The 14,266-nt window shown below is 34.0% G+C and overlaps 2 protein-coding genes, 1 long non-coding RNA gene and 1 pseudogene across 3 annotated transcripts in view; 2 read left to right on the plus strand and 2 right to left on the minus strand.

Moving 5' to 3' along the window:
- Positions 1-2,305, minus strand: part of LOC127956002 (gastrula zinc finger protein XlCGF8.2DB-like) — an 85,654-nt gene extending 83,349 nt beyond the window's left edge. The window contains exon 1 of the mRNA XM_052553746.1: positions 2,287-2,305. The gene's annotated coding sequence lies outside the window, so the exon portion shown is untranslated. The remainder of the gene's footprint in view (positions 1-2,286) is intronic.
- Positions 1-14,266, plus strand: part of LOC127955916 (gastrula zinc finger protein XlCGF57.1-like) — a 703,806-nt gene that overhangs the window by 687,720 nt on the left and 1,820 nt on the right. The window lies entirely within an intron of this gene.
- The window catches only part of LOC127955977 (gastrula zinc finger protein XlCGF57.1-like), a 202,483-nt pseudogene that overhangs the window by 59,420 nt on the left and 128,797 nt on the right, over positions 1-14,266 (minus strand).
- On the plus strand, positions 3,214-7,500 carry LOC127956110 (uncharacterized). Its single transcript, XR_008153476.1, has 3 exons — positions 3,214-3,270; positions 3,435-3,527; positions 5,343-7,500. It is a non-coding gene; the product is annotated as an uncharacterized LOC127956110 (long non-coding RNA).

Here is a 14,266-nt window from a genome sequence, read left to right on the forward strand (position 1 = left end):
AAAGCAAAATGCAATGCTTAGATAAAATTATATAGTAATACTAAAAAAGTGTAGAAGCAATTGATATCACGCATAAAGGTGCCATAATTTCTGAAATGAATGAATGAAAGAATGTTTACAAAAGCGGTGACGATGCTCGTGTGTTTTTGGCCATGGTCGTCTTACTATGATGATATGAATACAGAAATTTTATCCCCAGCTGTCACTTCATTATCATTTTACCATTTAATCTGACAAAACTGCCATCATAACACGTACACAGCAGCTTAAAGTTCCTCACGGCACCCCATCAAAATAAAAGTTTAGTTTCACGTGAAGAAATTGTGAAAAATATATTACTTTTTTAGCAGACTTAACCAGAGCTGGGGAGTAATGAAGTTCATGTAACGATGTTACGTATTTAAAATACAAAATATGATAACTGTATTTCTTTATAATTACATTTTAAATAAAGGGTAATCATATTACAGTTACAGCTGAAAAGTATTTTAGATTACCAATGATTACTTTTATTTTGATGTCATTTATTAATTTTCATATTTAACTAAACAGTTTGGGGATTTCAACCAACACCGCGACTGATTCTCCCCTAAAACTAAAAAAATTGTGCAGCAGCCTGTTCATTTAGCAACTCCTAGTGAGCGATACATGCTCATCATCACGACACAAACATTCTCCTAGAACTCAGAGTTTGCACTTAGTTAACAGATCCATACGACTCATGCATGAAATAAAAGTTTCTACAGTCAAACGATAGCTATGTGCGCTTTACAGATGAACTTGAAGTCTTTATTCGAAATGTTCAATAATAGATAATCTTTGGCTCGGTTATGCAAGTTCATGATCCAATTCGTGAACAGGTGATTCGTTTTAGTCAATCTTCTATAAGCATCATTTCTTTTGTTTAACGAAACAAGTGTGGAAACCAATGGTTTACAAACTGAATAGATCTGAGGTGCAGGGCTCGCAAAATCGCTAGCCCGATATCCTGGGGCTTTTTTGTTTTCCAGTCGGCTCCAAAATTAATGTATCAACGGCCCTAATAGTGGTCGACCGATATATTGCCAAGGACGATATATTGGCCAATTTATGGCATTTTTTTAATATCGGCATTGGCCAATAAGTTGTCCTGTTTGGCTGATGTGTAAATGTGGACAGACTTTAGTTAAGGAAAATAACCGATGCAACCTGTTCTTGACTCGAGAACGAGTCAGTCTTTCATTCGTTATCGTTACAAAAAAAAAAAAAAAAAGGTTAGGAGGGAGAGTTGAAGCGTACATCAGTTTGTACAGATTACTACGACTTCAGGGACACGGTAAATAAAGAAAATAGTAAAAGAAAAATATTAACTATATTTTCACAACATTTATATGTATGTTTAGAGGGCAGTTTAGCCTAGTCTATAACAACATATATATATATATATATATATATATATATATATATATATATATATATATATATACATACATACATACATTTTACCATTTCATGGTTTATATTTCTTGTGAAATTAGGTTTCTTTGCACTGAGGACATAATACAATTGAATACATATCATTTATTATTTCTATTATCTGTTTAAGTATTAAAGAAGACCTAAATATACAATTTAAGCCATATCTTATAAATATGTTACTCATTTTAGAGAAAATATGATTAAATAAAAAGAGACAATAAAAGTCACAGTAAAACAGGAATGAATCACTGAAGGAATACTGATTATTCTGAGGAAGCATTTCCTACTTTTTCTGGACTTTGACACTGTTATTATTTGTCAGTCTATGGAACAGTCACAAGCCTCCCGGTTTTCATCCCAAACATCTTAAATTTTAATTTTGGGGTGGAGTATCCCTTTACCCACACTCATGTCTCTCCAAACAGTAAAACTTTTTTTTTTGTATCTTAACAACACAAATTACGATGTTTTTGATCAATTCAGAAAAGCTCTCTGACTCTCCACAGACAGCAAGATATTACCACGATCAAGGCACAGAAACATGGCAAGGACATCGGTAAAATAAATAATAAATCAGGTTAGAGATTTCTCCTTTCTCTGTCCGTTGGTCTCCGCCATGTTTGTAGTTTTTAAACTAATGTTATTCGTGTTTGTAGTTCTAATCGAGTACTCGTCCACCGCACTGTTACAGCGTGCATCGATCTGCGCTGTACAGTTTAATACTATTTAGGGCGGAATGTGAATTGGACGCAGCAGAAGTAATCAATGATTTTTTACGGTACGTAAACAAGTTTATTTTTTCAAACACTTTTAAATAAAAGCACTCACCTTTCTTCAGTCGAATCACAGATGCGTTCTTCTTCTTCTTTCAGATTTAATCGCAGTTGGCAGCTCATCTCAAAGGCGCATTACCGCCCCCTACTAGACTGGAGTGAGTATTAAAATGACATCAAATGAGAGGTGAAAAAAACATCCTATTAAATTCTGTGCAATGTTGTATTTAAACCAGTGAGACTCGTTCTGAGACGTGAGACTAACATCTCCTCCCTTGGGCTTCTGCTCTTCCTCAAGCTTGTGACTACTTGATTTTGTAAAATGTATAAATGACGTCCTGTATCCGCTGTCTTCCAATATTTCTGCCATATTTTAAGTGAATGTTGCTTTGTGAAGGTTTTGACCTCTGCTCTTATTGGTGCTTGTACATCTACTGTTTCATGCTTTGTAGTTTTTTACTGGCATATCCACAACTTCATTTCCTTCCTTGAATTGGTGGGTTTTTGTTAAATGTGAGCCAAAATCATCACAAAAGAACCAGTCTGTGTGCACTGAACTTATTTAATGCACGAGTTTCACAATTTGAGTTGAATTACTGAAATAACTTTTCCACAACATTCTAAATAATAATAATAAATCACTCCAAATGACAGCAAGACATGAATCTGGTCAATGTAATCATTGTGGACTTGCTGAACATTTGCTGATTAACTGTAGGACATATGAAAGGAAATAATAAAGTTAAATCTGCTGCCATTAACTGACATTAAATAATGTTTTAAACAGTTGTTGTAATAAAGGTTATAAAGCTCTTATTAATTTCCTGAAGAAAAACTAATATATATAATAAAATATAGGTAGAAGGATGTCCTCGCCTCACTCTCCATCCCAGTATGAGGCGAAATATGCACCAAAGCTGGTTTCCCAACCACCATAAAACATCAAAAAGAGGAAGAAAACAGACTTTTATTTTGGTCTGGTGAAGTGATGTCATAATACTGCGACATGATCCTGCATCTGTGATTCCACTGAAGAAAGGTTTGTGCTTTTAACCATTTTTAAAGTGTTTCTATTGAAATAAAACTACTGAAATTACTACTGAATGCAACACTGTAGTACTCTATCTAGTGATGGTGAAACTGAGCTTTTCGAAACATTTTTGAGTCAACTGAATCAGTTTGCCTCTCAAAATGATTCAACAGGGTCTGGCTGCAGACATCAGGACGTTTCTCAGAATGGCATATTACCACACAACTCCTACTCTACTGCTTTATGCTGGGTGTATTCTGTGAATGGTAAGAGAATGTCCTGTATTCATGTAATGCCCAGATTACATTTGCCTGCTACATTTGCTGAAGTCTGATTTATGCATCTGAAGACATTGCATGGGACACTGTTTCCCAGAACGCAACGTGCTCCATGTAATGTTTCATATTCTAACACGTGAGTGAACTGCAGGAAATAGTAATTATAAAGCACTTTTATACATACATTACATGTTACTGTAAACTACAAACTATTGCTGTGTATATAATAACAATATAATAAGTAGGACATAGATTGTTCTTTAATCTCTAGTCAAATTAGGTCACCTTTATCTCTATAGTGCTTTATTTTAAAGATACTGAATAATAAAAATATTGAAGTAATATAATCAATAGAGACTATTTCCATTAACTCCGCTCACCAATGCCTGGCTGTTATAAACAGCACTGTAAAAGATGCCCAATTCTCTCCAACATCAGTAGCGCAGCGGGTAAAAGACATGTGAAGAATGATTTTGACGCGAGCAAACCGAGTTCAAGGCCACCCTTTACCAAACTTGTTCTAGGCTACTCATTTTCCAATCAGATTAGAAAGGCATTTATTTAAATAAAAATAAAGGAAATATTTGAAAATGTTCATAGTGCTATTAGGTGGTTAGCAGTATAGGTATAGGGAGGCTTTTGTTCCAATAAAGTTGCATTCATTTAATAATATTTTCAAGAATGATATTTTAAACACACTGTTTTATTGCATACTGTTTTATAATGTACTACATTACTGAAATATAAGTATCTACCACCTAACAACAATTTACATAATAATTATTAGTATGTAGTCCATTAATTATGAGATGAGTTCAGTTGGGAAATATAGCATTTTTTGCTCATATGAATCCTTAATTAACAAGCCTTTTTAAAAAGAATGGTCAGTACATTTAGGCCCAATCCCAATTCTACCCCTTAGCCCTTCCCCTTTCCCCTCAAATCTTTGTCTTGATTCTCTTTTGGTTGGAGGGGTAGGGGTAAGGGGAAGGGCCAGATAGCCCTTCAAACGAAGATTTTTGGGACCACACTTCAAACGAAGGGGTATGAATTATCTCTGCAACATGGCTACTACAGCGTAAACAAAAAGACAGATAATTGTAAGCTTTTTTCAAATGGAAACCATTTTCTCAAATATTGCCTATTCGAGAGAGAGAGAGAGAGAGAGAGAGAGAGAGAAATTAAAGTTGCGTGTATTAGCGTCTGTGCGTTTATCTTTTTAGAGTGAGTTTACTTAAAAACAGCGTTGTATCCTCTCGTCGCTGGAAAATATAATGTAGCGATTCAGTATTTAAACTGTATTTAATAACAGTCGTGGGGCAGTCCTTGATGTGTGAGCTGCGTGATTTCCGATATGTTTGTGTGTCAGTAAGCAGCTCATTAATAGCCTACAGAACGATAATTAAAGGCTCTAATGCACACCAGCACACCAGTATATGTGTGTATTGAAAGAGCTAGACAACAAATGATGATGTGTGACGGCATAGTATTGGTGTCCTAATCCTTAGGGCAGTATTGTCTCCCCTACCTCAAGGGACAAGGGGAAGGGGTAGGCGGAGGGGAAGGGGTATAAAATAGAATTGGGATTGGGCCATATTTGTGAGGTAACAACCTCAGCAACTGTGTTGACAACACTTCAGCATAATAATCCGAAACATTTGTTTTTTATTGTATACTGTTTCACACACTATTCTTTAAAAAAAATTGTCTAGGTTTTGAATGCATGCTAAAAACACTTGCGCCGCAAGATGCCATTAATGAACACATTGGGCTATCTGACTAACGTTACTATTTCTGCCACAGATTGGACTGAAGTCAGGATTTTACTCTTGGCGTGAGATTATGCAGCAGGCTGAATCAAGGAAATGTGCCCCTGTTAACTTGTGACCTGCGTTTACCTGTTTGAAAATCAACCATGGGTTTATTATACTAAAACGTATTTTACATTTTATAGTGTATGATGGTAACGTACATATCATGGAGTCTCAGACAATAGTACATTTGAAGCTACTATGGCTTTATTACCAACGCTATCGTTAAAATATTTACTATATTAAAAACATGGTACATTTTCTTCACAGACTAGCTGATGTCTCATTTAAGATAAAAACTTAACATTGTTTTCTCTGTTATTTTCTTGTAGAAATACTATTCAAACATGTGACCTGATATACTATTTGAATTTAATAGTAAATGAAATGTAAACATTAAACTCCAGTTGAAAAGCTCCTAATATACATTACTTTGTAAACGTGTTAAATTGTGCTTTGCGTTTACTTATATTTGATTAGCCCAAAACAGTCTAAATAAAAACTTTTAGAATGAATCAACTAGTGAACGCAAGTCACAAGGTAACACATTTACAAAGTAAGCTAAAGCATTTATAGATGTGCTCAAAATTATTCATACCCTTGCTGAATATGATCAAAGAAGGCTGTGAAAATAAAGCCCTATTCGGACGGGACTAGTTTTACAGGGGGTCGTTAGAGAAATCTGCGTTTCACAGACGTACTTGGTGATTTTAATCCCGTCCGAATCTGCCACGTCTGTGTTTTTCTCACACAACCTCTGTGATAATTCCAGAGCAAATTACCTACCGTTTTTCAGCAAACTCAGTGATCCTCTGAGAAAACTAATCCCGTCCGAATGCGAATGTGTGTGATTGCCGGTGATATTTTATTTCACAACGTGTTTCCTTGTGTGTTTTGGCCAACGTGAATTACCGTAGATGGCCTTACCGCGCGGATGTTTGATATATTTGCTTAGCGGCAAATAAATAATAATAAAAAAATAATACAAACAATAAAATCAAGAGCAAGATCGCGTAAACTGTTAATACCGGCTATTGTAATATCAGCATCAGGTAAGATTACTCACGCTCATTTATGTACTCAGTTACATAATGTTTTAATTACATTTAATAAAAAAAAAAAAAAAAAGGAAAACAAGTTAAACTAAAGGAACCACACATTAACATGGTTTTGTTATACCAGCCATTTAGTATTTATTGTGTAATAATACTAAGGCAGTCATTCTGAATGAATGCAATGCACGCATACAGAGTGCGTGATCTCTGTGACGCCCAGATGCACAAAACAGACCCTCCCACCTCTGTAATAAACACGGAGATGTTAGTCCCGTCCGAATTGGTACATGAAAATCACAGACGTCAGGTGGTAAGAATCGAAACTCAAACGTAGTTTAGAAAACTAGTCCCGTCCGAATAGTGCTTTAGTCTGCATTTGTAAAGGTTACACCTTGATCTTTAATTAAATAATAATAATAATAATAATAATTATATATATATAAAACCTAGGGCTGTGCAAAAAATCGAATGCGATTTTCATGTACATCTCATCAGTAAAGGCGCTCCTGTAATTAGTAGTGTATCTCCAGCACGTGCGTTCAGATCAGTGTTGCCCGGTTTTCACAACAAATCCCGCCCAGTTGCTTCTCAAAACTAGCCCAATCGCGTTTCCAGGAGGTTCCCTGATACAAATAGCTTCTCGGGGTTAAAATATAGGTTTTTTGGCTGAGTTGCCTTGGTAAAATTCACATTTTAGGGGCTAAATATCATGTTATTGGTATTGGGGTTGCTTCAACCCGCGGGTATGAAAAACAATGTTGCTCCCATCCAGCGTCACTTCTGACTCCTTACAACCCCTTGTTAGACTCCGATTGTTTCCTTAAGAAACTTTGTCACGCCCATAATGAAGATAAAGACAGGGAAAACGGATATTACACAATCCATCTGTATAGTATGTTATAGTACACTAGTACACCTATCTGTATATCATGCTGATAGTATTTAAAACCTGCAAATGATGTCTAAAGCCTTAAATGTATAATAATTGTACATTTGTAACATATTGTAGACACTGTATATCCTGTACTTACTGCTTATTGCATTTCTGGTTAGATGCTAACTGCATTTCATTGCCCTGTACCATACATATGCAATGACAATAAAGTTAAATTTAATCTAATATAGTAAATAGTTTAATAATAGGGTTTGTAATAAAACCTTTTTGTATTTTATTAAAAAAAACTTTGTATTACATTTTTTCATTTATTATGCAATTTTGTGTGTGTGTGTGTGTATATATCCCTTATACCCCATGCACACACACACACACACACACACACAAACACTATAATATACTGTTATACTGCATATAACTCCATATAAAAGCCAGAAACAAAGCTTTTTTTTGCACATGCCTATCTAAAGGGTGCCACCTTTTGATCAGCAGTAAAACTTTTACCTCTTCCCAACAGGTAACACCACCAACAAACAAGAATGCATGATTATATGTTGTCATGGCTTTGCAATCAAAAAATGTCGTTATAATGGAAGTCAATGGGGCAAAAACAGCCACCAACAACTAATGAGGGAGAAAAAAGTAAAATTTAATGCTGCACAAAAACTAACAATGCATTAAATCCAATGTTGTTACTAATCTTTGACATGCCCAAGACTGTGACAAAAGGTTAAAAAAAAATTCAGTCCACAATCCCTTTTTATATTGAAAATATAAAAAAAAATTCAGTCCACAATCCCTTTTTATATTTAAAATATAAAAAAAAAACATTTTTTTCCTAAATCAGTGACATCATTTATGAATTTGGAAATTATCAGGACTGAGGTTGATTAATAGATTTATGCAAAAAAAATGTGAAAAAAATAATTATCTGATACATTTTTACAGCAGTTTAACTGAGTGGATGTTTTCATCCCAAACAACTCGAAAGGGTAGTGAATTTGAACAATCCACAAGGGAAATATATATATTATATATATATAATATATATATATATAATATATATATATATATATATATATATATATATATATATATATATATATATATATACACCACCACCACAGCGTCTGTAAAGTGCATTTGCAGCCTTTAACGGCTGAGTGGTGCTTTAACCACAAGTTATCAAACAAGCGCATCAAAGCACATTTTCGCAAATAGACGTCAGTTTCGCCTCGCTGATGTGTTACATTTGACGCCTATAGTCTCAAAAAATAAAAGAAAACACTATAGTTAAAATATTTAATATGTAATATTCAAAGATGAAAGTTTGGTACTTATGAAGTTATGTGCATTTCTTAGAACGAATTCAAGCAGGATAAATGTCAAGCCTGTGCCTGAGCCTGTGCTTATATTTTCTCTAAGCTACATGGTATTAAACCATATTTTAGATTGGACACATTTAAAAGGTGTGCAGTATTATTTACATTATATGAATTATGTGTTATGTTATTCAAAAGAAATTGTGGTTTACTTTGCATCGCAGCATTAAAAGTGGTAGCCTATTTCAGGGGGGTAGTCTACAGGGCTACATTATGGCTATATTTTAATTTATATCTTAAAATTCCTTTAATAAAACAACATGTATTTTTGTTATTCATTACCTGTCCTTTATTTTGACAGATAACTTCTTGAGAAAAAGACATTTGTCTGTAAACTGATTAAGAAATTATTGCATGTTTAAACATGAAGCACTGTATAATTTCGTTCACATTATTTATGCCTAATTAGCCTAAAACAACAAACAAATAAATTAAACCTGCACGATTTAGCTAAATCTTTAAAACTCTAAAGAATGGTCAGATTAATAAACCGTCCTCACGATTAAACTCAAGTTCTCTCATTATAAACAATAAAATGCACACGATGTAAAAAAGAGCTTCATTAACTGACAACATAAATGAGACAAGATGATAAAAAACTGTAATGTTATTACCTTAATGCTGGAAAGACCTTTATTTTATTTTATTATTATTGTTTTATTTATTTAATACTGCCCCATCATGCATCTAACCATCCACTCGGCATTAACAGCTGTTCAGATTAAAACTGGCAGCTCAGCAGTGCGTCAGTGTCATGGATGGAGGACAGCAAGTGTAAATATATTTTCTAGTCTATATGTCCATCTCATTATGCTGCTGGTTTAGGATTTTTTTTGTTCTTATATAACTTATTTGTAAATAGTGAAGTCACTGTCTGTGTCTACACCGGACGCGAGAGTTGTCGTGCGCGTCCCACTGCGCTAAAAGTCTGTCTTAACTTAATGACATCACACTACAGTGTCAAATCATCTGAACACAGTGTCAGAACATTTCATCATAAACAGAACAAGCATCAGTTCACTGATGGGGATCGTGTCCAGTGTATCCATCACTGGGTTCTGTTGTCTTTTGTTGCATCGTTCCACTCGTGTCCAGTGTAGACCTGGCGTGCATTTTTTTATTTTTTTTATTTTACAGCTCTGCTTGTTTTAATGTTTTTATTAAATATGTGTATTGACTGCATGGTCATATCATCGTATTATTTACTGCCATGCGACCTACAAAAGTAAAGCTTGGCGAGCCGCAGAACGAGCATTGCTGCAGGTTGCTTTTGCGGGATGTGCCGTGCTTGTGCTGCCACGTTCGTCTTCATTATGTCGGGTGAAACATCTCTCTCACTCGCAGCAAAGACTGTGAGCAGCAACAACTTCTCTGCCCTCAGAGCATCAGCTGTGCGCTCACTGATACCAGAAACACACATTCCGCCTTCACTCTCTGAAATTAAGTATTTCAGTATGTTTGAAATGTTATGTCCATAACGTAGCCTATAAAAAATTAATTAATGAAAAAATAACAGGAGAGTTTCAAAGTGGCTTTGGCTATTGCATGTAAGCTTTTTTCCCTATCACATGCCAAACTAATAACATTGTAAGCATTACATCTTTAATTGCTGCTTTCTGTTGTGCAAATTTTGTTTGTAAGGAAAATAACAGTACATTTTTGTCAGTTATTGTATCTAAACAGAACGATGAATTTCTATAAGATTTCAAAATCAGATAGCATGCTAATAATGTAGTAGCACTGTAAGATTACATTTGTTTGAATGCATTACTGTTAAAGCGATTGCTTGTGAATGTGCTTTATCTGTTTAAATCATGCTTTAACCTGAAAATAATCAGTAAAAGGAACAGACAAACTCCTTTAGCCTTTAACATCTCGCTCGACTCTTGCAGTCATTATAACCTGATCAAGCCATAGCTAAGTGTGTAAAACATTAATTCTTGCTGAATATGTGGTTATATTACGCCTGTTGGCATAAAATGTAATCGTGATGGAGGCTCTTGGAGCGAGTGAAAACCATGACGCTCAGACTCTTAATATCCGCTCCTCGATCCAGTCAGAATCACTCATCATCTGCTCGGCAGCATGTCTCAGACACGCAGGGAGGGTTGAGCCACTCTGAACTACGGGAGCCCGAGTGGTTCATATGAAAGTCAATGCGATGAACTAAGTCATTTTCAGATGCAATAAAAAAAAAAACCCTGGAAAGCCTATATGCAGGCTCTGCTCTGAAGTATATAATAATTATAATTACTGTTAACCCAGAGTAACAAACTTTAACGTATTAATCGCCTATTTTCAGTTGCTGCATGATTTCTTTCTTTATTTTAAACACGCTAAAAAATAAATTACATTTGTGAGAGGAAAAAATATATGAGTCATGTATAGGTTGCATTTTAACGGATTAATAACCTATTTTTGTTTGCTGCATGTTTTTATATATATATATATATATATATATATATATATATATATATATATATATATATATATATATATTATATAATTCATGTATAAGTTGCATTTTATTACATTTAGAAATAATATCGACTGGCCTAATAATTTTATAATGTACCAAAAGGATATATTTAGTTCCTTTCATTTTACATTTAACAAATATATCAGAACAAAACAAGAATTTTAAATATATAATTCTAATGGATAAATATAATTGTAATTTATAATAATATAGGCTTAGCTATTAACAAACATAAATAATAATAATTTAAAGCTAAGCATAAGGTAAGGTTGGGCTTTCTCATTCTCTTACTCGGGAGAAATCCGTTTTCATATTTTTGATGTTGCCCTTTTGAAGCTTACCTATTATTCATGAGGTAAAATTAGCTTTGTAGTTCATGCGTGTTTCAGTATTGATGGAAAAAAATTAATAAAAAATATGAGGAGTAAGTTGATCGCTGTAAACGCTGAATGTCTGGTGAACAACACCAGCATGATCAAACAGCTGAAATAGAAAATACTACATTTTTGGTCACACATAAGGCACAATTCAAAAATGCAAAGTGTTAGTAGTTTGAAAAAAATCAAGAATAATAACAGAGTTAATAATAATTATTGCTAAATGCTAATTATAGCGCAATTGCTCATTTTAAGTTGTTTTACTTCCTCCTTTTATCTCATTTTACAGTTACATTCATTTCGCAAACCTGGTGGTAGTTTCACAAATGATTTTAACACGTGACTAAATTACAGTTACAGTTACAATTACAGGCACCGCGCGGCGGTAATCCTCATTTAGGTTGTCCACCTACTGTGTGTATACAGCTCTCAGTTAGCTTAACACAGTACACATAGCTAGGGCTTTTAAATAATAAAATAAATAAAAAGAAAACAGAGTACAAAAAGAATAGAGCAAGCCAGTGTTAGAGGTATATGTATATATTAATGGCTAAGGCCATTAATGATCACTCTGACTGACTCCCTCACTAGTGTGCTGACTACTGAACTAGGGACCTAATTGAGACACACCCAGAGATTTAGTTTGCACTTATTTTTCTATCTTTTAATTATTCTCACCCTAAACAGGACAAAGTGTCTAATAATGAAAAACTCCTGCTGAAGCGTCAGAGATCCATGTAACACAAAATTATAAAGATGGCATTTATTAAAGAAGAAAGTGAAGACTTGAAGATTGAAGAAGCGTTCAGAGTCAAACATGAAGATACCGAGACACCAACAGGTTGGTTTTAATTCTCAAAACTTATTAAAATGTCCTGCTCTACAGAAATAAATGATATTTCTACATTTGTGACCATGTTTAATGACAGTGTGGAAATGTGGGTCCCATGAGCAAAGTTAAGAACCACTGCTTTGTTCATGGGACCCACATTTCCACATGGTCACTAAGCTGTGACCCATGTAGTCACCCTCATGTCATTCCAAACCTGTATTAGTTGCTTTGTTGAACATAAAAATATATATATATTAAATAATGATGGTAAACTGTTGTTGGTTCCCATTGTCTTTCATAGTTTTTTTTCTACTATGAAAGTCAGTGAGAACCACCAACTGTTACCAGCAATCCTTTTTATTTATTTATTTATTTTTTAAATAATTTTGGGTGAACTATCCCTTTAAAATTCAATGGGAGCAGAGGGGGCACAACAGACATCGACTTCCGCTGATACTTTACCTGCTGGTGTCACTGTTGGACAGTGTTTCTGTAGAAAAATTAGTGATTCATACAGTTCTTAATTATATATTTTGTAATATTTTGTTGAGAAGCGTTGAGCAAGAAATTGAGAAGATTCAGCTGGGAAAACTTATAACAACTAATGAAGTAAATTGACATCCGGACCCATATTCACAAAACATTTTATCTTACAACTAAGAATTCTCCTAAATAGCAGTAAAAGTTTTTTCTTAAAACCTATTCACACAAAGCTTCTGAGACAAACTTTTACTAATGAATAGACAGAAGTCTTAAGCTAAGAGTAAGGGGGCGGGGCTGACCTTGTTGCCATGGATGATGTCAGCATACTTACTAATTATACGCACAGTGATTGGCTGATTCAATATTATGTTGCCATATTCAAATAAAGGTTTTAAAACAAGAATGTTAATGCCACATTCAAATAAAAATTTTAAAATAATACTGTCACTAATTAATTGCCACAGCGCACCAGCAAATATAATAATTATGAATTTTGTTAGGGAAAAACAGCATGTACACAGCATTAACGTTTTAATTTATTATAACGTCATAATTTATTGTTACCCTAGTGCTTTCTGTTTTTAATTTAAGAGATGAAGTCTGCGACAGTAGCCAGGTTTCCATCCAAAGTTGCGAATTAAACTTAAATGTGCAAAATTGGAATATCGCACAACATATTTGCAAACGAGCACCATTTGCATCCAACGAGACACAGAGAATTTTTTTTTACAAAAATTCTAAAATTAGGTATTTTAAGAGTAAATGATCGCACAAGCCCCTCTATCTGTCATGGAGTAGCCAAATGTTAGGTGAGCATATGGATGTCCTCTTCAATGTACTATATTACTATAAAGACAAGCCATTAATGATTTGTCCGTCAAGGACATATCACAGTTTTCAATGTTTAAAATATCAAATCATTATTTATGTATTAAAAGTTACAATATTTCATGTCCCTCAGAGCTACATTAAACAGTGTGTAAATGCATCTAAATGATGCTTCTAATGTAGCTTCTCTGTCTACTCTGCATTGCAAAGATCAATTATTTTGATACTGACTTAATTTGCTTGGTAAAAGCCCAAATGCAAGAATTTGGCTAAGAAGATGGTGCACTTTTAGAAAAAATGGCTTAAAGATGGAAATAGCCATAAAACTTGTTGAAAATGATTAATTTCTATTATTGATGTGACCTTCCACACATAATATAAACAAATTCAGGAGTCAGTTAGCACAATTAGAGATATCAGCACTCTATTACCGTTATTGAGAAAATCCCAGAAAATTCTAGAGATATCATTTTTTGTTGTAATCGCACACCCCTAATTTGTTATTTAATTTATATTTAATATAAATTAATATATTAATTATAACAATGTTAGAATGTCTGTTACTTTGTGACATTAAACTGGTTT

Source organism: Carassius gibelio, chromosome B4, assembly GCF_023724105.1.
Source record: "Carassius gibelio isolate Cgi1373 ecotype wild population from Czech Republic chromosome B4, carGib1.2-hapl.c, whole genome shotgun sequence".
In the NCBI taxonomy this organism is placed as follows: domain Eukaryota; kingdom Metazoa; phylum Chordata; class Actinopteri; order Cypriniformes; family Cyprinidae; genus Carassius; species Carassius gibelio.